Source organism: Drosophila biarmipes, unplaced genomic scaffold, assembly GCF_025231255.1.
Source record: "Drosophila biarmipes strain raj3 unplaced genomic scaffold, RU_DBia_V1.1 ptg000023l, whole genome shotgun sequence".
Classification (NCBI taxonomy): Eukaryota; Metazoa; Arthropoda; class Insecta; order Diptera; family Drosophilidae; genus Drosophila; species Drosophila biarmipes.
In genome coordinates this window covers 123,792-147,524 of record NW_026114540.1, presented here as the reverse complement: position 1 = coordinate 147,524, position 23,733 = coordinate 123,792, and the positions used below count along the sequence as shown (strand labels likewise).

The 23,733-nt window shown below is 37.5% G+C and overlaps 1 long non-coding RNA gene across 1 annotated transcript; it reads right to left on the bottom strand.

Annotated features, from left to right (window-relative positions):
* Positions 1-8,479: 8,479 nt before the first annotated feature.
* Positions 8,480-8,906, bottom strand: LOC127012152 (uncharacterized). Its single transcript, XR_007765680.1, has 3 exons — positions 8,802-8,906; positions 8,657-8,737; positions 8,480-8,567 (listed from the first exon to the last, which is right to left on the bottom strand). It is a non-coding gene; the product is annotated as an uncharacterized LOC127012152 (long non-coding RNA).
* Positions 8,907-23,733: the final 14,827 nt, after the last annotated feature.

The following is a 23,733-nucleotide window of genomic DNA, read 5'->3' as shown; positions in this document are numbered from 1 at the left end:
CAAATCCTTTGCTTTGACCGCGTAAATATTGGAGACCGTGGCAATGTTTTTGGTCTTAAACGCTGAGGAAGGATAGATCAGATTGTACTTAACATATTCATTAAATATTTGTAACACCAACAATAAGTTTTGTTCTTGGACATGACCGATAGTGATGTGATGTGAGACAGAGGAGTTGTCGCAAATTTATGTTGCGAGCTGTGTCATTATGGATACTCTGCCCTGGAAAAACTGAAAACGCCACCGAAAAATATGCAGTTCATAACTTTGTGGCGCCCAAATTTGTTGAGGCGACAACGACTCTCCCATTTATGACCCTGACGCCCTCGTCATCCCGAACTGTGGGGAGCAACATAAATTGCAATTGCTAGATGATCCTGATCCTAGCATCCTGAACAAAACCAAAATTTTCATTACGGGAGACACTGAAGAAAATCTGTGATAAAGTAGTTTTAAAGCTTGTATTCGTTATTTATTTAAGTAAAATGTTTTTTTTTACGATGTTGGGTTCCTGGGTTTTTCTTCCCGTCCTGAACTTCTACTTTTATATCAGTTATATATTTAATGGCGTAATCGTGGACAGTGGCAACCCCACGTGCAGTTCCATCTCCCCATGTCCAGAGCTGTAAAGAGAAGAAAAAAAATAGAATTCGATTTTGTGTTCGTGAAGACATGGGCTTGGCATTATTTGATATGGACGTGATAAAGTTTTTGAATGACGTCCTTAGGCCAGCCGATAGCAGACCGCAGCCGGTCCAAGAGAGCGCAAGTAGCCAATCATAGAAAGTGCACACTCCGTCGTGTCTAGAAGGCGGCGCAAATGACCCAGCCAAAATTTGTCATCGGCAGGAGACGGAAAAATGCTTCCGAAGATCGCCGGAATTGCCACCCAGGCAGTGACCCCGACCGCCGGTGAATGACTCGCCGGGAATCGAGAGTAGCCTTAGCCAGGACCTGGAGTACCATCCAGCGGGTGATCGCCACGCACGGCCGGGATGAGCCGCGGTTATACGACAACGGCTGTCAAGAGCTCGTGTTGCCGTCCAAACATATTTTTCCGTAGTCCTGACGGCTACACAGGCGTAAGTAAGCCGGTCAATTTCTACCTTTGCCCACCACTGAAAAACACCGAGTCGACTTCTGGCAGGCGTTCGGACTAGTTATAACCGTTGTAGGAAGGCCAGTGGCGAGAGGCGCCAAGGCAACTGAAGAAATCCATGCCAACCAGATGGAGCACTACACCGACCAGGAAGATGACAAAGAGGTAAGAGAGGAGTCCGAATTATTGAGCCTCTTGCCGAGAAAAAGCTGGCAGTAGATAAGGTCAAGGAAGAGTTCCTTACCTTTGAAAGGGATGTCCTTTGCCTTTGGAGAGGCATTCCGTTGAGCTGATGGAAGAAGCTCGGGTTCTAAAAGATCGTTCTTACTCGATTTCTCTGGCGAAGCAAAAGGTGGTCGAAGAGGAAAGCTGGGTGTCATCGAGAGGAGAAAAAACCCATGGAGCAATCGCTCAACAGTAGTGTCGATAGACCAGGGAAAGACTAGGGAGAAACAGGTTCTTTAAGGATGCTAGAAAGTTGAACGCATTGACCATTAAGCATATCCTCTGCCCCGCATTGAAGGAATACTTTCCAGGATAGATCAGACGCCCTACATCTCCAGCGTAGAACCAAAGTTTCTGTTTTGGCAGATGGCGGATGGATCCTGGACGTGTTTCGACAATTAACCCTAAATCAATTAAGGAATTACGAGCCTTCCTTAGCACAGGATGGTATCGACGGTTCGTCAAGAACTTCACTACGCTAGCCGCACCATTCTTCGAGTCCTTGAAGAAGACTGGAAACACGAAGTTTTTCTTAAGTCCCTGCGCACACAGGCAGTATATGACCTAAAGCTGGCCACGACGAGCGCGACGCTCCTGGTTGATGCGGATTTCATTTCTACATCCAGTCTCACACATTCCACGTTGGCGTCGAGGCAGTATTGTTTCAGCGGAAATATGACGGGAACGAGCAGTCTATCGCGTTCTTCTCGGCCAAGTTGAACATACACCAGTTGAATTACTCGGTCACGGAAGAAGAGTAATCTGTCCGGACGACTAGCAAGGTGGTCTTTCCAGCTGCAGAGCTGCGATTTCAGCATTGAACATTGCAAAGGCAGCGAGAACAAAGTCGTCGACGTCCTATCCGGCATCATTGAGGAGATCCTGATAGATCCGATGGAGTTAGTGCAAGACGTAAGTCCAACAGGGAGCACTTACCAGACCTCAAGGTGGACGGCGGTGTCTAATCTTCAAGCGCTTGAGTAATCTAATAAGGAAAGACGCATTAAAGGGAATCGAATGGAAGTTGAAATGGAATGGGATGGGTCCTGCAAAGCCTGACGCACAGCTTGAGAGAGCTTGCTGGAATGACAAAGACCTCGGAGACCCTGCGACGCCAGTTCTATTGGCTGGGGCCGCGAGGTGTGCAAAGAGTCCAAAGCGCAAAAGTTCAGGATTCAGGTCGGATTCGGAAGAAGGGTAGAGACGAAAAGGCAATTCGATTTTCTTGGTAAGTATCTCAGGTCCAAGAATGGGCACCTTCTTAAAGGAGTTGATAAAGGCGACGGCGTCGAACGTAATGAATTTAATTGTAAACGAGGTATTTTATATGTTTGGGGTGCCTGAGAAGATGCATTCGGAGATGGTTGAAGTCTTCGGTATACATCACCTGAAGTCTCCAGTATACTCACCACAGAACAACTCCGCGGAGAGAGTAAACAGGAACGTCTTGGCCGCAATTCGCAGCTTCTTGGACGAAGATCACCTGGAATGGGATGCACATCTGCCGGAGATTGAGGTGGCCATCCGAAACACTGTCCACTCAGCCACAGGAGAAGCGCCGTTCTTCATCGTTTTCGGCTATCACATGTTCCTCAACGGTTCCAGCTACAAGATACACAGACTACTCGGGTCACTGGTCAACCATGAAAGGGCCAGAATGCAGACCAAAGACAAGCTGCTAGTAATCCACGCTAAGGTGCACAAGCAAATAATGGGGCGAACGCAAGTTTCTAAAGGCCAGGTCAAATCCGTCGGCGGTAATACATACTTGCTGGAAGACCTCCAAGGCCGCATTCTGGGAGTGTATCACGATAAGGACATCTGGCTGTGATCTGAAAGAAGGAAAAACAAAGTATACGAGCATCACCGTGACATCATACGTGGGCCCCGCTTCAAGCGCCGATCGAACTACAAGATGGCGGCTACAGTGCCCGCCACTTAGTCCCATTCTATCTCCAAAGCTACCAATTATTTCGTCATTCTGCTAAAAGTCCGGTTATCACCTCTCGAAATCATTGGTTGACTTTGAAATTGGAGTCAATAATGGGAGGGACTCTATCGATATGTTAGGCCAATAGGGCGATTAGAAGATGAATATCAGATCAAGATACTTTTGTAAATGTTATTCAAGAAACCTGCAAACCCTTAACCCAGTTAATGCAGCAATTAATAGCAACGATAAATAGATAGAGACGATCAATATATTCATATATATAATTTGATTCCCTTGAGGGAATATATTCCCTCAGTCAGAAATACGAAGCAAAACTTTGACTTCATTAACCGGCTGATTTCAGACTGTGGGCTACCCGACGCAAGTATTTCAAGTGCTTCTGAAAATGTGGAGCCAGGATTAGCAAGTCGTCAAGTAGACAAAGACGTTTATTCTGAGCAACTATTGCTTAATACAGATTTTTATTTCGCTGAGTTATCTATCTTGAAGATCTATATTGCCGCTGGCCTCCGGCGAGAAGTCTTAAGCCCGGGCAATAATTGCCCTCCAAGCCGGGCAACTATTGGCTTAATTTTAGGATATCCTTGATTATATATATTGATATTTACTTCCCTGCGTGGTTGTGAATTTTTCCGGATTTAGACTCGAGAGCCATATTTGTCCTCGTCGTTTGCGTAGAGTTAGAAGGTTGCAAGTATTAGTTAAATGGTATAGTTTACAGTGCGGATACGTCACTTTCTTGGCCTGTCCCTTCTTTTCCTCAGGAGCTTCTCAGGATTAGGTGACCCGACACGCACGCCTCGCGTGTGTTCCTTTTGAGGGCCGTGATTTCATGCGAGCACTACCCATACTTGACTGGTGGAGCATAACTTTACGCGGCGCTTATAACCTGATAAGAAATCCTCTGGATGGTGAGCATCCCGGCAGCATCTTAAGGGCATCCATGGTTGGGTGGGAGCGCTTTTCTAAGTCATCAATAGCCACCAAATAAAAACCATTTTTCCGTCAATATTTGAATATATTTCCCTTTTTTACGTTTTTGTTCCTAGTGATGACCGACAGTTTAGTGATGTAGGACAGCGGAGTTGTCGATATTTTATGTTGCGATCTGTGGCATTATGGGTACTGTCACCGAAAAATATGCAGTTCGTAACAGAATTTTCTTTGTTTTTAGCTACGTACACATTAACAAAAATGCCTACTGTCCAAAAACTAGCTCAGCATATAGTTACAAAATGAGCACAGTGAACAAAAACCCTTTAAGATTTAAAATGGTGTTACCAACATCAATGTTTTTTTTTATAACTGCAAGGGCTTACAAACTTCGGCTTGCCTAATCTAACTTCTGCTACTGAATAGGCTACGAAAAGTAATGTACCATTCAAACGGTATTTAAATTACCATTCCATTGATGCCAAAAGTTAAAAGAAGTAAGTTCAAATTATAAATATATATAGCTTTGGTTTCGTCAAAATACTAATGCCGACCGGGGTAAATATTTTAAGGTCAAATCTGAAATTATTACAAAAATTTGAGTGCAAAATACTTACTTTCATACAAATTTATCAAAGAAGATGTACCTAATTTGGTAGTTTTTGCTCTTTTTTGAACACTTTTCCTTTATATGAGTACAAATTGTACTTATAATTTAACTTTAATTTTTTAAACGAGAAAAGCCAAGCGCTCTAATTGAGAAATAAGTTTTTGATCGTGAACTCCTAAGAAACTTTAGTTTTCTATAAAATATTAATTAATGTGAAAACAAAAAATTTGTATCTTAAAGTTTAGGCTAAGGCCTCAAACTTTCAGTTATTAAGACTCGCGTAAAAATATTTCTTGTTGTTCATAATTCATCAACTTTTTTGTTCTAATTAAAAGGAAAATATAAAGACTAATTTATTTTATAAGGCAAAACTGTTTCTAGTAGCCTAGTTCGTACAGCTTACATTTTTTCTGTTCGTATCAATTGATTTTTGTCTACTTACTCTTTGTCTTTGTCAAACATTGTGTGATATTCGCATTGAAAACCAATTGTATTTTATAATTTTGAAAATGATCGGTTTTGTTATTTCGTCATTAATTTTTTTTTGTAAAGAATAAAAGAAAGAATCAGAAATTTTTCTTTAACTAATGACGATTTTAACTAATTGTAATTTGTATTCCCTTGCAGAGGGTATTATACAATTTTAAAGGTTTTTAGAGTTTTTGTTAAGAATTATATGGATAGTAAAAAGAAACTTTAAATTTCTCCACAAAATTAGAAAAAAAATTGGCAATCTATTGTTTTTTGTATTTTAGGTTTGGTGTTTTTATAAAAAAAATTGTGTTTTAAAAAATGTTTTTATATATGTTAAAGGGACTATGCCCATCTTTTTATACCCGTTACTCATAGAGTTCAAGAGTATACTAGATTCGTCAGAAAGTATGTAACAGGTATGTTTTTGTCTCATCCATACTTATCGACTCACCAAAAAATGTGCCACGCCCATTTTGTGGTGGCCACAATTGTCATGCTAGAAATATTTTTTTTGCTAAAACGTATTTGTCTTATCAATACCTATCGATTGACCCAAACAAAATTTGTCACGCGCACTCTAACGCTCACAAACCGCCCAAAACTGTGGTGGCCGCATTTTGTCATGCTAGAAATTTTTTTATTTTCTTTCTCAAGCTGAGTAACGGGTATCTGATAGTCGAGTCACTCGACTATAGCGTTCTTCTTTGTTTATATTATTTCATTTAAATTTTATATATAATTTATTAAATAATGCCACAAAAAGTTTTAGAATTTCAATAGTACGTTGTGGTGAGTTTTTGCGTTTTCTTTGGACTACTGCGTAAGTGTGTTCAAGATTTCAAATATTCTCGGTCGGTGCCAAAGGTTAGTACCAATTCTGGAGAACGTATTGTAAAAGTGATTTTCCATACCTTCTTAACGGAGTTCATACTGCTGCAGGTAATTATCGGTGAGCAAACTATACAGAGTGAATTTTAAATTCAATTTATGTACAAGGTGTTGACTACAATTTAAGCTGAGTTGGTCTGACGTGCATCGCTCGACGACATCGGTAGATGGGTTTTTTTTTCGCAATATACGCACGTTTTCACTAATTGCTTGTCGCAGATACACGAACCGTCTGTTTGGAACATCGTTACGTTACCGCTCTACCCAAAATTGTCCGATCGGCGATGCGCTCTCCACCTGCACAAAACACGCATACATCTGGAGGAGTATCCCAGCTTATCATTGGCTTACAGCGACAGCCGAAGGTCCTTGTTGACAGGAATTTTTTTGGTTATTATTTTCTCTTAATACCTTGAATAATGTTCAGTTGGTGGTATTTTAAAAATGTAATTCCAGTCCAAAAACAGTTGTAAGAAATATCCCTGCCATTCGCAATTAATTTTTGAGTTAAGTCCGCCACCCATAACATAAAGTAATTTTTATAAGTATCGCGAATTGCCTCTCGCAATTAGAAAAACGACATGATAGCGTTTACTTTTTGATAAGTATTATGTTGTTATTATAATCAAAAATTTTGAATAAATGTGAAGTATAATGAAAAAATCTAATTAGTTCGCATCTTAGTCCAATCTGTAAGTATCCGAACAGTGCACTTAATTTTGTAGCATAGAAGGATGAAGAAAGAAGCCATACCCCATCCGGCGAGCTTAGTCAAAAGAAAAGGACAGGGCGCGACCTCTTATTCGATTCTTATTAACGCACACGCTACACAATGGAGCCTAATGTGTGGGACCCTAGTGGAGATTCATTTCGCAATAAGATTCGGTGATCTCCTATCTCAATTAACCAAATTACTTTTGTGTAATCTTACTTACCTCAGGAACCTTTAAAACAGCAGATAATTCTAAAGGAAAGCAGTTTCGAAAATGTAGACTGGAATACAAAATAGAATCATCATCGGCGTACATCTACTTATTACCAGCGGGTAGCAACACAAACAATTTGGGTACGATTGAACACTTCTAGAAAGGTCTTAACATAGTCTGCAAACCAAGGAATTTTTATATATACCCCTTTAATCAATTTGGGCAAAAAATTCGAGTATGTGAGGAAGATAAATAAAACAAATAGAGACGGGACACAAATAAAAATAAAAGCCACAACTAAGAATGAAGCAAATGAGTAAAAATATTAGTTTTTAATACCGTGATAGAAGTTGAAATGCAAATTAATTGATAAAGGTAGTTATACTTATTAGACAGAACGCGGAAGGGCCCGTGCAGACAATTATTTGATGTACATCGTGGCAAATTTAGAGGATAATAATTTCGTGTTAGTATAACAGGGACTTTGTATGTTAGGCGGTTAAAAAGATCTGCAGAATCAATGTCACCTCTTATAAGATTTTGTATAAAAATAGTACCGAGCATCGTTCTACGATTTACAAGTGTAAGTAAATTGAGCAATTGTAATCTACTCTGGTAGGAAGGTAGCCTTACGTTTTCATCCCAGTTCAAACTACGCAGGGCAAACAAGAGAAATTTTTTTGTACCGACTCAATACGGTCGATGTGCACTTGATATTGTGGACTCCAAACCGACGAACAATATTCCAAAACAGGACGCACAAGGGAGATAAATTATAATTTGAACGTATAAGGGTCATCAAATTCTTTTGACCAACGCTTTATAAACCCAAGATCACTCATGGCTTTGTTAACAGTGGACATAATGTGGCAATCAAATTTAAGTTTAGGGTCCAGAAGGACACCTAAATCGTTAACTGAATATATACGGTCAAGTGGCGCATTTTTAAGAAAGTAACTGATAAACGTAGGTGTACCCCTAGCTTAAGGTAGCTAAAATTTAAAAGGTTGTACTCACACCATCCTCGAAAACAATTAATATCTGACTGTAAATAAGATCCCGGCGCTATATCATTATATGATAAACAAAGCTTAACATCATCAGCATACATAAGTACATGAGAATGAGGCAAGATCGTTAATAAACAAAGTAAACAGCAAAGGGCCCAAATGACTACCCTGAGGCACTCCAGATATCACGTACATAAATTTTGAAACATCATTCTTGAATATTACCCTCTGAGTCCTACAATTCAAGTAACTTGAAATCTAAGATAATAGATTACCAGGGAACCCAAGCTGATCTAATTTAAATAAAAGAAGAGAGTGGTTAACGGAGTAAAAGGCTTTACTAAAATCTGTATAAACAATGCCAGTCTTTATTTTTTTATAAATCCATTTATACCAATAGACGTCAATTCAAGAAGGCTGGTGGTGGTCGATCTTCGCCATGCTGACACTGTGATATAAGCGAGGAACATAAATGTTACAAATGAGAAGTGATAATACGTTCAAATATTTTAGGGATCGCCGACAATTTAGAAATACCTTTGTAATTTTGGGCATCTGCCTTCGCACCCTTTTTATGGAGTGGAATAATAAAAGAGTCCTTCCAGATAGAAGGAAGAACTGATGATGAAATAGAAAAATTAAAAAGTTTAAGTATCGGTTTACAAATGGATGACGCACGAACCTTAAGCACACATCCAGGAAGTCCATCTGGACCGGGAGAATAATTTGGGGTTGTTTTTTTTTAAATCTTTTAGGAGAGAAAAAATAACCACCATTAACGACCAAGCTGTCGAACTATAAGTAGTTTGGAAAAAATCAGCAAATAAATCAGCAATTTCAGAATCCGTCTATGCTTCCATTGAGTTTAAACGTAACGATGAAGGCAATGCCGATGACTTACGCTTGGAATCAGCAAAGTTGTAAAACTGTTTCGGATCGTTTGAAAATTAAAATTTACATCGATTTAGATACATGGAAACGCAATGACTATTGAGAAAATTAAAATCCGTTCGAGCCACCAAATATTACGAAAAATCTCCTGGTCTACCCGATTTTTTATACTTTCTATAAGTGTAAGATTAAGGTTTATAAATCTTTAAAGCGCATTGGTAACCCAGGAGGCTTGTCTAGGTTTGAAAGAAACCCATCAGGTAAGCATTCATTGAAAAACGTATTTAAGACTGTAGAGAATAGTTTAGTGTCACTTTCAATGTCTGTACAAGTCTGTGCAATTATAATGAGAAATCATATCGTTAAGTTTATTATAGTCACATTTACGAAAAGAGAGCCAGGTGGAATATAAGAACGTAACAAAAACAGATAAAGATTGCAAGGAAACTTTCACACTTTGAAATTCAATTTCATTCGGGATATGAATAAGAATTCTTTCAGATGTCAGGCTAGAGGTAACGGCAATCAGCACAACGCCCCCCCTACGTGAGTGGCGATCGGTCCTATAAGTATTAATGTTATTAGAATATTGAATAGCTTCATATTTAGTCCCCTAACATTTTGATACGCCAAAATTAAACTTTTTATTTTTTTTTGCACAGTGGAGGGCCTGTTTATTGTTCTCGGTTTATTTGGAACAAATTCTTTAATTACTAAATCATCATTAGGCCAAAAACTTTTGTCTCGAGACTGCTTCATAAAGCCGCTCATCTCAACCACTATTTCCTGGCAGGACCCACATGACCACATAAGATCAGAGTTAAGATCAATAAAAACTTTTACTCTGCCGGTGAATCCTGCACATTTGACGTTTATCAGCGAATCGCATAGCCAGCAAAAAATAAAGGGGTCTTTCGATGAAGACGCAAGTGTACAGTTTTTCTTGGAACAGACAAGGGCCATTATAAGAAAACAAAAAGAAAAATGAAGTGAAATAAAACTATCAAAAAAAACGTCAACGTAAATTTGGCACTGGGATCAAATTAAAAAATCACAAAGGCACAAAACACAAAAAAATAAGAGCGCATTTATTCTTCGGAGGCCAAGCAAGTAAAAGGTTCTGAATATTTCATCCGGCCGATACGAATGGCACTTGGAAATACTTTTGTTTAAACTTTAAACGCAAGTTTGCATTCCGCTTCGTGGTAGCAGTACTAGACGAAACAGAAAACTTCAATTCAGCGAAAGCCATTGTATTATTATAAATTTGTAGCTAAGGATATCTTTAAACCAAAGGAAACGAATCAGCCTTAACCTAGTTACGGCAGATAGTTTCACTCACACGGATGGTTGTCCGACGTTTTCACTGAACCCAGAGGACACTGGAATCGCAGCAGTAAGTCTAAAGCGAGGACAATATAACGGAAGCATTTAATGTTAGGTTGGCGAAATACACAAGCCCATTACATAGGAGGCATATCACTTGGGATATTCTCACTTCAATGTCAAAAAAATGTTTGGGACAAATAAGAACTGCTAATAACGCGGAATGTCAAAGAAAAAGGAGGTGTTTCGACTAATATAGCGTACCAATGCAGATCCTAACGGAAAGTCAAAAGAAATCACTTAAGCAGAAAATACGCTCCTACGAAAAAGAAGACCTTTGTCTATCCGATGTACGCACGTACTTACCGAACACGTAATTAATGTTGGCAATGCTATACCCAAAATTAATATTTGCGGAGATTGAAGAGATAATCGCTTCAAGTGTAATTGAGCAGTCAAAGAAACCCTGTCTCTCTTAACTGAGTCTTCTCTGTGTTTCTACGATTATCTATCAATATGACTGAGTACTGAGATCTAAGAAGCAAATCTGATAAAATAATAAAATAATAAAACCCATTTTACCGTCAATATTTGTATATATTTACCTTTGTTTACGTTTTTGTTCTTAGTAATGACCGACAGTTTAGTGAAGTAAGACAGCAGAGATTTCGATATATTTTATGTTGCGTGCTGTGGCATTAGGGGCACTCTGCACCTGTAGTGCCCCTGCAGTTCGTAACAGAATTTTCTTTTTTTTTAGCTTCGTACACATTAACAAAAATGCCTACTGGACAAAAACTAGCTGAGCATATAGTATATAGCAAAATGAGCACAGGGAACACCGCCATCTTAAATGATAATACTTCCCTAGCATATTGACAATTTAATTGTTAAACCTTTAGATTATCCATCTGAACTTTGTTAATGTCCAGAGATAAAAGTTCAGGACTTAGCCGAGAAACTAAAATTTCTTTCCGCTGCGGTACACATTTGACTGTTTTAGGTACCACGCATTTGACAGGTTTTGGTACTACAGCATTTATAAATGCTCTACCAGTTTCAGTCTATACTCCGTTGAGTCAACATGTGGCGTTGGAATCAAACTCGCGTTCTTGGCATTTGGCATTGCATTTTTTATTTTTTTTTCAGTTTGTGCGTCAGCTGAGAGTTTCAGTGGGTTGTCTATCGACCGCTTTCTTTTTACGCTTTGGAGAATTGGGCTCAGATAGCATACGGCTAGTGAGCTGCGCCACAAGCAGATCCGAAGTTTCGGATTAGATCCGTAACAGTGTTTTTTGTAAGGAATACATTTATCACAATTAAAAATTATTAGCGCAAGCCATTTCTTGTATTGTATTGTAGCGCGTACTAGGCCCGAAAAGCCAAGACGTTATATATAATAATATTCTCGCACGAATGGCACGGAATGCTCTGTTGTGCACCCGAAATCAAAACCTAGCATTTCTTTAAATAACAAAATAACATTATCAACCACAGAGCAAACTACGCAAGTAACAGACAGTTAAAGAGCGGGAGAAAGTGAGCGGGAGTGAGTAAGCTAGGGGAGCGTAATTTTTTGATGTTCCAACAACAAGACTCTAACGGCTCCAAAAAGCGTTTGGAAGAAAGGGAGAAGGCAATTAGATAAAACAATAACGAAAGACACTGCACAAACATTAAACGTGCAAAATAATAACTATGCAAATTAAATTATTGCTTAGTGCATTTTGTAAACAAAAATATATTTTTTATTGTTATTTCTTATTCATTAGTTTACACAATTGTTATTAGTAACAAACTAAACTTTCACTGCTCGGATTCAATTCGGATTCAAAAACGGTCGCTGTTCAATAATTTCAATTTATCTCAAAAATCTGATTAAGAAAATCATCCAAGAGAGTCGGAAAATAGGATAATGAAATGTGTCAATTGAATTTGAAATTGAAATTTTGCACAATTGAAATTCTGCCGAAAATCGGTGTTTACGTTAGCGGACTTAGGGCTTCCTTTTTGGGGCACTGGTGTTTAAAATATCGGCTTGGATGTTTACAGTATCCGTTTGAAGCGCAAAGTGTGAAACTGATATGGGTGGGAATCGATTGGAGGCTTTGTTTAAAGAATGGAAAAAAGCTCTTAACTCAAAGTTGTTTATAAATTGGGCAAGGGCCCCTTTGTAATGTGTCACATAGCTCCCCCATTCTAAATTGGATCGTCCCGTCTTTAGAACTGATGGGTATAATAAATGTAGCTGATTAGTCAATAATACAATGATATTTTCCTCTACAGTATTTTCATTGTTGGGGAAAGAAGTTTCTGGTTGTATTTCAATGTGGATTGTTCGTGGTTTGCATATTAAGAATTTTCTGTATTTAATACATAATACATCACTGCACGAAAATATACTGACTTCTTAATTTCCGAATATATTATATCAAATGATTCCGACTTCTCATTCGATTATGTTAACGTATTAAATCCTTTTATTCTAATTAAACGAGCCCAAATACCAATTAGATTACTATTGGTCATATTCCATAAAAGCATGGTAATTAAATATAAAAATGAAATATGACCAATAATAATCTAATTGGTATTTGGGCTCGTTTAATTAGAATAAAAGGATTTAATACGTTAACATAATCGAATGAGAAGTCGGAATCATTTGATATAATATATTCGGAAATTAAGAAGTCAGTATATTTTCGTGCAGTGATGTATTCCAATATTTTATTACCTACATTATTACATTATTTATTATTCATTTTAGTGGTGCCATTAAAGGTTATTAAATATGTCCCAGATTTTCTCCATTTAGTAATCTGGTTAAACAAGAATCTTCTGTGTTTGATGTGCAATAGTTGTTTAATAATTCCGTTTTGCGACATGATTATTGATTAAAAATTTTCCATCACTGTGCGAAATGGATCTTAAGTTGTAACCTTCACAACGATCGATAATTATAGGGTATTTAATATATATAATAAGAAGATCAAGGTGCAAAGCGATTTTAAATTCAGATATATCCAATAAATCAGTAATAATAACAGGTTTTTGTTCATGTTTATAAGTTTCCGGTATGTCAGTTGTTTAGAATTTTTGTGTTGAAAGCATCTATTTTCGCTTATGTAATTGTGTCCATTAAATTCATAAGATCGTAAGTCAGCAAACGAAGGCGCTGTTTTCTGAGTGTAATTTCTTGATCTTAAAAGGCGTTTTAAAAATTGTTAAATAGAGTTTTTATTTCTTTAAATATTTTGGAATTAATAACGAATTGATCGTTACCATTTTTTATCCAATCATCAATTTTATTTTGAACTGTTATGAAATCATAATGATCTTGTATTCCTGCTATCCATTTCCAAATTGTGCAATTCGTTAATGTCTCCTTTCATCCTGTTTTTTATATCTAGAGGTAAGCTTATTTCTTTCCCCGTGTTTCTTTTCGTAAATTACTTCTCCTACGTGATAGTCCTATTCTTTTCTGTCTTTATTATGAAAATGTAACATTTTATCCAGCGCTTTCTTTAACAATTGTGCAATTTTATCGTGCTTGATTTTATTAAATAATATATTATACGGTCGTTGATTGGTTATAAAGTGAATTGATAAGTTGTATTTCTGTGCTTCTCTAACTATTGTTTCGGAATAATTAATCTTTAATGCAACATGCAATTTCTGTTAAAGGAGAGTGTGCCCTTCCAAATTGTCCATTGGTAGTACTATGCTTGATTTTATTAAATAATATTTCATACGGTCGTTGATTGGTTATAAAGTTAATTGATAAGTTGTATTTCTGTGCTTCTCTAACTATTGTTTCTGAATAATTAATCTTTAATGCAACGTGTAAATTCTGTTAAAGGAGAGTGTGCCCTTTCAAATTGTCCTTTGGTAGTACTATGCTTGATTTTATTAAATAATATATCATACAGTCGTTGATTAGTTATAATGTGAATTGATAAGTTGTATTTCTGTGCTTCTCTAACTATTGTTTCGGAATAATTAATCTTTAATGCAACGTACATTTTCTGTTAACGTAGAGTGTGCCCTTTCAATTTGTCCATTGGTAGTACTATGTCGAGGATCTGCATAAAATAAAGATTTAAATTGGGATGAAGAAAAACTTGGTTTGTTATGTATCATAAAGGTTTTGGCTAATGGGAATTGTTGCAGAATCTCTGAAATTTTGTTTTCTATATTTAATTTTTTTGGGATTTCTTTTACGACCAAAAATTTTGGATATGAATCTATACAAGTGATGAATATAAGATTTTGGGCGTAATAAATGTCAATATGCAAACTTTCACCTTCTCTATCCGGAATAGGTGCTTGACCGATAGAAATTTTCACTGGATGTCTGTTATATTTGTTCTGATTGCATTTGTTCTCGACAATGCGTTTCTGTTATTATAAGCGATCTGTCTTCAGCGTTTTCTTGGACAAATATTCTGGTAAATAAAAACTTATTTATAAAATTATCCTTAAGCGGTTTTTGAATTACATAAAGGTCTTTTAAGCTGCAATGAATTCCGATTGTTATATTAGGTGGAATGTATTTCTTTAAGATAGTTATTAAATTATCCGGAATGTCTCTATTATATGTGTAGTATTTCCGAACACAATAATTGACTTATGTATTGTATACAATTTGTATTGCTATTAGCAATTGTTGCATAAACTGGTTTAAGGGTTTTCGTGTTTCTTATACATATACCATTCTCAAAACTACTCTTTGCTGAATGCTGAGTGTTTTGATCTGAGACCGACTCGATACTTTTTGTTAAGTTATTAATATGTATCCTAGATAATGCATATTTTTTGGAGAATAACTGTCAATGAAAAAATACTATCTTTTCATTTCGATATTAGGGTTCTTTTGAGAAATTGAAAATGAAAGGGGTTGATGATCTGTGCAGATTTCAATGTTGTTAACTCTATATAAATAATTTTGTAAATTTTTAAAAGCCCAAACTATAGCTAAAAGTTTCATCTTATTAGTAGCATATAATTTTTCAGTTATCGTAGTAGTTTTTGATATAAAAGTAATTGGTTTTCCTTTCTGAGAAAGAATCGCACCACTAGCCAAATCTGACGCATCGGTGGTTAAAGTAAATTTTTTATTATAATCGGGTTGAACTAACTCTACTTGTGCGATGCAATTTTTTTATAAGCTCGTTGAAAGCTCTTACAGCTAGCTCACCCAACTGTTAAGAAGTTTTACGGGATGCCTTTTTTTTTCCAACTTTTTCTCTCAAAATATAATCCATTGTTTTTTGGACAATTCTAGGGGCGTTTGTCACCCCATTCTTAGGAATTCGTATTTTCCATTATTTATTAAGAATGAAGTTTTTTGAATGTCTTTCATTCATGAGATTTTGGTGGAATCCTGATTCCAAATCAATTGTGGAACAGTATTTAGCTTTCCCGATATGGATATGGATATCTATCCGGTATGGTGTTTTCGTTAAGTTTCTCATAATCTATTATTAGTCTATCTTTTGGAGTTCAATCTTCGTTAAAACCCTTTTTTGGTACGACTTATACTGAAGAATTATAGGGGCTTCTGCTTGGCCTTTTCTTCTTTAAGGCCTTCTGAAAGCTCTTACAGCTAGCTCACCCAACTGTTAAGAAGTTTTACGGGATGCCTTTTTTTTCCAACTTTTTCTCTCAAAATATAATCCATTGTTCTTTGTACAATTCTAGGGGCGTTTGTCACCCCATTCTTAGGAATTCGTATTTTCCATTATTTATTAAGAATGAGGTTTTTTGAATGTCTTTCATTCATGAGATTTTGGAGGAATCCTGATTCCAAATCAATTGTAGAACAGTATTTAGCTTTCCCGATATGGATATGGATATCTATCCGGTACGGTGTTTTCGTTAAGTTTCTCATAATTTATTATTAGTCTATCTTTTGGAGTTCAATCTTCGTTAAAACCCTTTTTTGGTACGACTTATACTGAAGAATTATAGGGGCTTCTGCTTGGCCTTTTCTTCTTTAAGGTATTTATTTCACCGTGTATGTCAGTCCTAAAAGGAATTTGTACATTTATTTTTTAATGTTTTTTAACAATAATATTTAATATTTTGTTCTCTAAATTTTTTCTTTGATATGAGGATGAATTCTGTATATTGTTATTCTTTTATTTTTGTCGGATTATTCAAGGCGTGGATTCAGGATTTATGTTTCCCAAACTAAATTCACTTTGATTTCCCTCTTCGGATTCGCATCTGATTTAAGGCTTTTGATCAAAGTATTTTTTTATTATGAATTCTTTTAACAGAAGGATGGTGTTTTCTTCTGTCAAAGAATGTTGTTTTAAAATATTATCGTTATCGTAATTTAATTTTTCCTCCTTTCCATTATACTTTAATACACCTTTTGCTGTATCAATTACAGCTACGATTTTTTTCAATAGGTTGTAGCCGACAAGTAAATCTGAATCTAGCCCATCTATTTCAAAAAAGTATACCGCGTATCGAAAATAGTTATCATATGATAAAACTTGATTATTGAATATCTATTCACTGTGGATACTCTTTTATATATTGGTAGCTCATTTTTGGTATTATATATTCCTGTTTTAATATAACAAGAAGTTGCCCCTGTATCAATTAATATCTTTAATTTTTTATTAATTTTATTTTGTCTTATTATGTAGGGTAGGCCTACTCCTGAGTTTGCCCTAAAAAATGGTCCTCTTCAATGTTGTTCAACCTTATAGTCTTGTTAGCCGGTTTGTTAACAGTTCTTGTTTGTATTCTTTTATTTTGAGGTTGTTCCTGTTGTGTGTTTCGATTCTTTTAGTTTGATTCCATTTATTTTGATTGTAGTCTTTATTTTGATAATTATCATATTCCTAATTATTACTGTTATGAGTCTATTTGGCATCTGAATTGATTTATTAACATCCATTGGCTCTGGCTTACTTTGTTGTGGTCTAATAAAGTTCCACTGATTTTGTTGGTTATTAATAAATCTTCCCTGATTCCAAATATTATTTCTGTTTTGATTAAAATTGTTATAATTATTTCTGTTTTCATTATTTGCTTTATTAAACCTAAAGTTATTAGTATATCTCTTATTATTATTATAGTTGGGCCACTATTGAATCGAGAAAGACATGAATGTGAATTTTAAAGTATTGATATTTCTTGAAGTGTATTTATTTAATTTGTTAACCTGAGCAGCGCTCTCTGTGGTAAAGCTTAAGTTCAGGCTTTCATGTATTTCACCACACTGGCCACGAAGGCTTTTATACGACGTAAGAATAAAGAGCTCAATTTTGGTACTGCGACAAGACGTTTGGATTTGCTTTACTAACTATTATACGACGTAAGAATAAAGAGTTCAATTTTGGTACTGCGACAAGACGGTTGGATTTGCCTCACTAACTTAACTATCCCCCGACTCCCTACAGTCTCAAGTGGGTCGAACAGTTTTATTGTCCTGGTTTATTATTTGAGTTTTGTTGATCATTAGTCTTGCGTTGGATGATAAAAAATTGTTCGCGAATTGGGTCCTCAAATTGTTGCTATCAAGTTCTTGTACTATAACCATTGCTTTCGGTAAATCGGGTGGATTCATTGAAAATATTACATCTAAGATATGGGCGTTAAGGCCAGTTATGAACACTCGTAGTGCTATCTTTCTAGAGCATCATTGGCAATGCCTGTAATTTTATTTCGAAGAATAGATAGTGCCGAAAAGTATTTTCCCCTTTTGTATTGTCCCATTGCTATTTCCGCCGATTCTCTCCAGCTAACAAAACTATCTTCTTCGCCTTTATATTCTCGAACCGACATTATGATTTCATAACAAGTATCGCACATTACGTTTGGATCAATATCGTTGTTTACGTTAGCGGACTTGGGGCTCCTTCTTGGGGCACTGGTGTTTAAAATATCGGCTTGGATGTTTACAGAATCCGTTTGAAGCAGAGAGTGTGAAACTGATCTGGACGGGAATGGATTTAAAGAATGGAAAAAAGCTCTTGTCTCAAAGTTGTTTATAAATAAAGTTGTTTATAAATGCAAGGGCCCCTAAGTAATGTGTCATACAACTTGCACTCGCGAAACGAACGGATTGTGTTAGGGACATCAAAAGCTATATAAATATACGAAAATATAAATTGAACCCCGATGGTTTATGGACAAAAAGAATAAAAACTCGGAGCGCAAGACAAAAACACGACCACTCACTGAGAGACCGAAGATATGTATATTTAAATTTTAATATTACTGACGCCAGCAACAATCCTTAAAGATTTTACATGGGGTAACATCAATGTTTTTTTTATAACTTCAAGGGCTTACAAACTTCGGCTTGCCTAAGCTAACTTCTGCTACTGAATGGGTAATGTAATGAATAAAGCTATGTACCATTCAAATGGCATTTAAATTACCTTTCCATTGATGCCAAAAGTTAAAAGAAGAGAGTTCAAATTATAAATATATTTAATTTTGGCTTCGTCAAAATACTAATGCCACCACGTCGAACATTTTAAGGTCAAATCTGAAATGATGCAGAGAGAGAATTACTCATGTTATTTGCACTCAAATTGAGCATTTTTGAATCAAAAATTCAGCATGAACAAAATTGTTGCTTGATGTTTGATGTTATTGTTTGATTGCAGAATACTAATATTCAAACAAATTTATCAAAATAAATGTACTTAATTTGGTAGTTTTTGATCTTTTTTGAACACTTTTCCTTAATATGAGTACAAATTGTACTAATAATTAAACTTTAATTTTTTAAACACGTATCCTTATTTCTCAAACTGAGAAAAGCCAAAAGAAAGGCAAAACTAGCCTAATTCGTAAGGCCTATATTTTTTCTATCCGGAGCAATTGATTTTTATACCCTTGCAGAGGGTATTATGACATTAGTCATAATATTTTAAAGTTTTTTTTATTAATTTTGTTAAGAATTATATAGGTAACAACAATAAAAGTATGATAAAGGTTTTTGGTATTTTTGTTAAGAATTATATGGATAGTACAAATAAACTTACAATTTCTCTTCAAAATTAGAAAAACAAAATTGGCAATATATCGTTTTTTTTGGTATTTTAGGTTTGGTCTTTTTATAAACAAATTTTTAGTTTTTTTATTGTATATATGTTATGAGACTACGCCCATCTTTTTATACCCGTTACTCGTAAAGTAAAAGGGTATACTAGATACATCAAAAAGTATGTTACAGGTAAAAAGAGGCGTTTCCGACCCCATAAAGTATATATATTCTTGACCAGGATTTGTCTCATAAATACTTATCGACCAAAAAAAATGTGTCACGCCCACCAACCCCATAAAACTGTGGTGGCCACAATTGTCATGCTAGATTTTTTTTTTTTTGCTAAATCGTATTTGTCTCATTAATATGTACCTATCGATTAAACCAAAGAAAATTTGCCCCGCCCAGTCTAACGCTCACAAACCGCCAAAAACTGTGGTGGCCGTAGTTGTCATGCTAGACAGTTTTTTTGCTAAAATTTATTTGTTTCATTAAAACCTTTTGATTGACCTGAATTTGCCACGCCCACTTTAACGTCCCCAAAGGTCTTAAAATCTTAAAAATGTCTGCCGCCCCATGCCAAATACCAAAATAGTCGGTAGGTGGCGCATATGTTTATATTTCCTTTTAATTTTCTTCCTCAACGTCTGACGTGCTTCGCTCGACGATATCGGTAGTTGGGTTATTTTCGCAATATACCTGCCAGCTTACACGGATTCGTCTCGCAAACTTCAATCCGAGCGTACCGCGCACGTTTTCACTAACTGCCTGTTGCAGATACACGAACCGACTTTTTGGAATGATACCGCTCTGCCCAAAATTGTTGACCTCCGGCTCTGGTCAGATCGAAACCCGAAAACATCTAGCATGGAAACAATTGGTAGCGTCGAGTATGTACTTCTGCTATTCGGGACTAGTGACGTTTGGCAGCCCCGATCGGCGATGCGCTCTCCACCTGCACAAAACACGCATACATCTGGAGGAGTATCCCAGCTTATCATTGGCTAACAGCGACTGCCGAAGGTACTTGTTGACAGGAAGTTTTTTTGGTTATTATTTTCTGTTAGTACCTTGAATAATGTTCAGTTGGTAATGTAATTCCAGTCCAAAAACAGTTTTAAGAAATACACCTGCCATTCGCAATTAATTTGTGAGTTAAATCCGCCACTCATAACACAACAAGGACCCATAACATAAAGTAATTAGAAAAATTATTAGAAAAACGACATGATAGCGTTTACTTTTTGATAAGTATAATGTTGTTTATGATCAACAAATGTTCATTTCTGCGAACAAATTTGAATAAATGTTAATCATAATGGAACAAATCTCGAAATAAAATAAAAAGTTTTAATTACAAGAATCATTTCCAAGACATTTATTGGATAAAAAGCTGCAATAAGCTGAGCAATGGGTGACCGGACATGTTCTACGCGTGTCACCATGTTAGGGACACACTCAACTCGTTACGGAACGGGACCGCTCATATAAGTTTTCGTAGTTTTAGTTCGCATCTTAGTCCAATCTGTAAGTATCCGAACAGTGCACTTAATTTTGTGATGCAGCGTAGCACAGAAGGATGAAGAAAGAAGCCATACCCCATCCGGCGAGCTTAGTCAAAAGAAAAGGACAAGGCACGACCTCTTATTCGATTCTCATCAACGCATACGCTACACAATGGAGCCTAACGTGTGGGACCCCAGTGGAGATTCATTTCGCAATTCGGTGATCTCCAATCTCAATTAACCAAATTACTTTCGTGTAATCTTGATTACCTCATTCATTAGGCACTACAGCCCGATTCGGGTTTTGGCCGACGCCAGCGTCTCCCTCCAAGCGCCTCTGATCCTTGCGCGCCTTATCCAATCGGAAATACCCAGTGCAGTCAGGTTCTTCTCCACTTGGTCCTTCCATCGGATCTTTGGTCGTCCCCTTCGTCGTCGCCCTCGCTTCAAACACCTTCTGAGCTGGAGAGTCTTCATCCATACGCACAACGTGGCCGAGCCAGCGCAGACGTTGTATCGTGATGCGCCGGACCACGTGCACGTCGTCGTACAACTCATACAGCTCGTGGTTCATCCGAATACGAAAGTTGTTCCCAATCCGAACGGGACCAAAGATCTTTCGAAGAATTGTTCTCTCGAATACTCCAAGCGCTGCTGCATCCGTCTGTGATATTACCCATGCTTCTGCGCCATATAATAACACGGGCAGGATGAGTGTCTTGTAGAGTGTTAATTTTGTTCGGCGAGAGAGGTCTCTATTGCACATTTGCTTACTCAGACTATAGTAGCACCTATTGGTGCTACGCTTGATCTCCAGGCTGACGTCATTTTCGGTGTTAATGGCAGTGCCAAGGTACATGCATACACCTTATCAGCTCTTCGCCGCCGGCCTTGAACAACTCTGCAGGCAGTCCATCAGCACCGGCTGCATTGTTGTTTTTGAGCCGCGTTATAGCAACTCGGACCTCGTCATGGTAGGTAGTGGTATATCCACATTGGTGTCAATTGGTGGTATCGGGCTGTTTCCTCCAATGGCGGGATTGGTGCCGTCATTGCCTGCAAGCAGCTTGGAGAAATGCTCCCTCCATAACCTCAGCGTGCACTGCGTATCCGTAACCAGATTTCCATTTTCATCCCGACCGTTAGATGCTCCGGTCTTGAAACCTTGTGTCAGACGGTTGACTTGTTGGTAGAATTTTCGAACATCATTCCTGTCTTGTAACACATCAAGGTCCTCGCATTCTCGCTTTTCTTTCTCCCGTTTTTTTAGTCTGAAAAGTCGCCTCTCTTTCTTCCTTTTCTCCCTGTTCACATCTAGCTCGCGTTGGGCCAGACTGCAGCGTTTTTCTGTGGGCGGCGTTTTTTGCTGCAGCTGCGACGCGACATTCCTCGTCATACCATTGGTTCCGTGTGGGTGGGCGCTTGAACCCAATGGTTGCTTCAGCAGCAGCTCGCATGGAGTAGGATGTGCGCCCAGAGTCCGCCGGCGTCAACAGAGAGAGGGATAGGTTGGTGGAGCAGTTTCGTTGCGTGATGGGGCGTATGTTTTTCGCTCGGCATAGCTGCATGCGTATCTTGGCTGCGACAAGATACTGCTCCGAGTAAATGTTGACTCCACGAAACGTAGGAACGTCCATCACGCTTGAGGCATGCTTTCCGTCTATCACAACGTGATCAATCTGTTTGCGGGTCTTTTGATCAGGGGACAGCCATGTGGCCTTGTGGATGTCGAGGTGCCGAAATCTGGTGCTACTCACTACCATGTTTCGCGCTGCGGCGAAGTCAACTTGTTCTACAAGTCCGCATCCAAATTCGCGCCTCTCCGCATGGCAGCTGTAGTAGATATCGCAGTTTGCTCGCTTGGAGCCACCTTGTCCTGTCCATCTCATTTCCTGGATGTCAGCCTTTAATTTTTCGAGGGCATCCGCCAGTTGGATAGAGGCACCTTCCCAATTAAGTATTCGGGCATTCCAGGTGCATATCCTTAAATCGTAGTCCTTTTTCGTTTTGCGGTGGTCGTCATTATAAGGGGGGATCTTATCCGACGCTTTCGCTTTGGTCTTCACTAGGTTTCTTTTTTACGAGGCGGGTTCCAAGCCCTGCGCTCAACCGCTTAACCGGTTGACTCTGCACACATTAGCTCACTATCTAGCGGATGCTAAGATAGCTATCCAGGAGGTGCCACGAGGCTGTGTGTCAACTTGCAATCCTTCGAAAACAGAGATCGCACTGGCGGACACCAAGTTGACCGCGATCAGAAAACTTTACTCTGTACGAATGAATTTTAATTACTTCAGAAACCTTTAAACAGCTACATTTTTGTCTTTGTTGGCCTTGAAAAAAGCATCTGAAAATAATGACTGGCGGATAAGTCGAACACGAATACAAAGAATAGAATCTACGACTAGGAGACAAAACCTTTTCTTGACATACCTTTTTTAGGTATACCATTTATACACATGAACAAGTCGACCAGGAAATTGTGTCTGTAAATTCTTTAATATCTTTAAATCTAGTGTAGTACAAAGCGCTAGGAGTCAAAATATTTGAAGCGTAAAGTCACATGTATGTATATAATATACCAACTTAAGGAATGAACTTGTGGAGAGAGATGTCACGAAAACAACAATGTACGTAACATGAGACAAGTCATTACTTACGTTACCAAAGTCTTGGGCAAACTAAGTCAAAGCGAGACAATCAAAACAGCATTTGGTACATTTAATAATTTACTTAACATTAGATTGCTGGTATCCTGCTTTAAAAATATAAAGGCAACCGAATCCTTGTCACAACTTATCATCGGCGTACATTTACTTGTTACAAGCGGGTTGCAACACAAGCAATTTGGATACGCTTTGAACACTTCTAAAAAG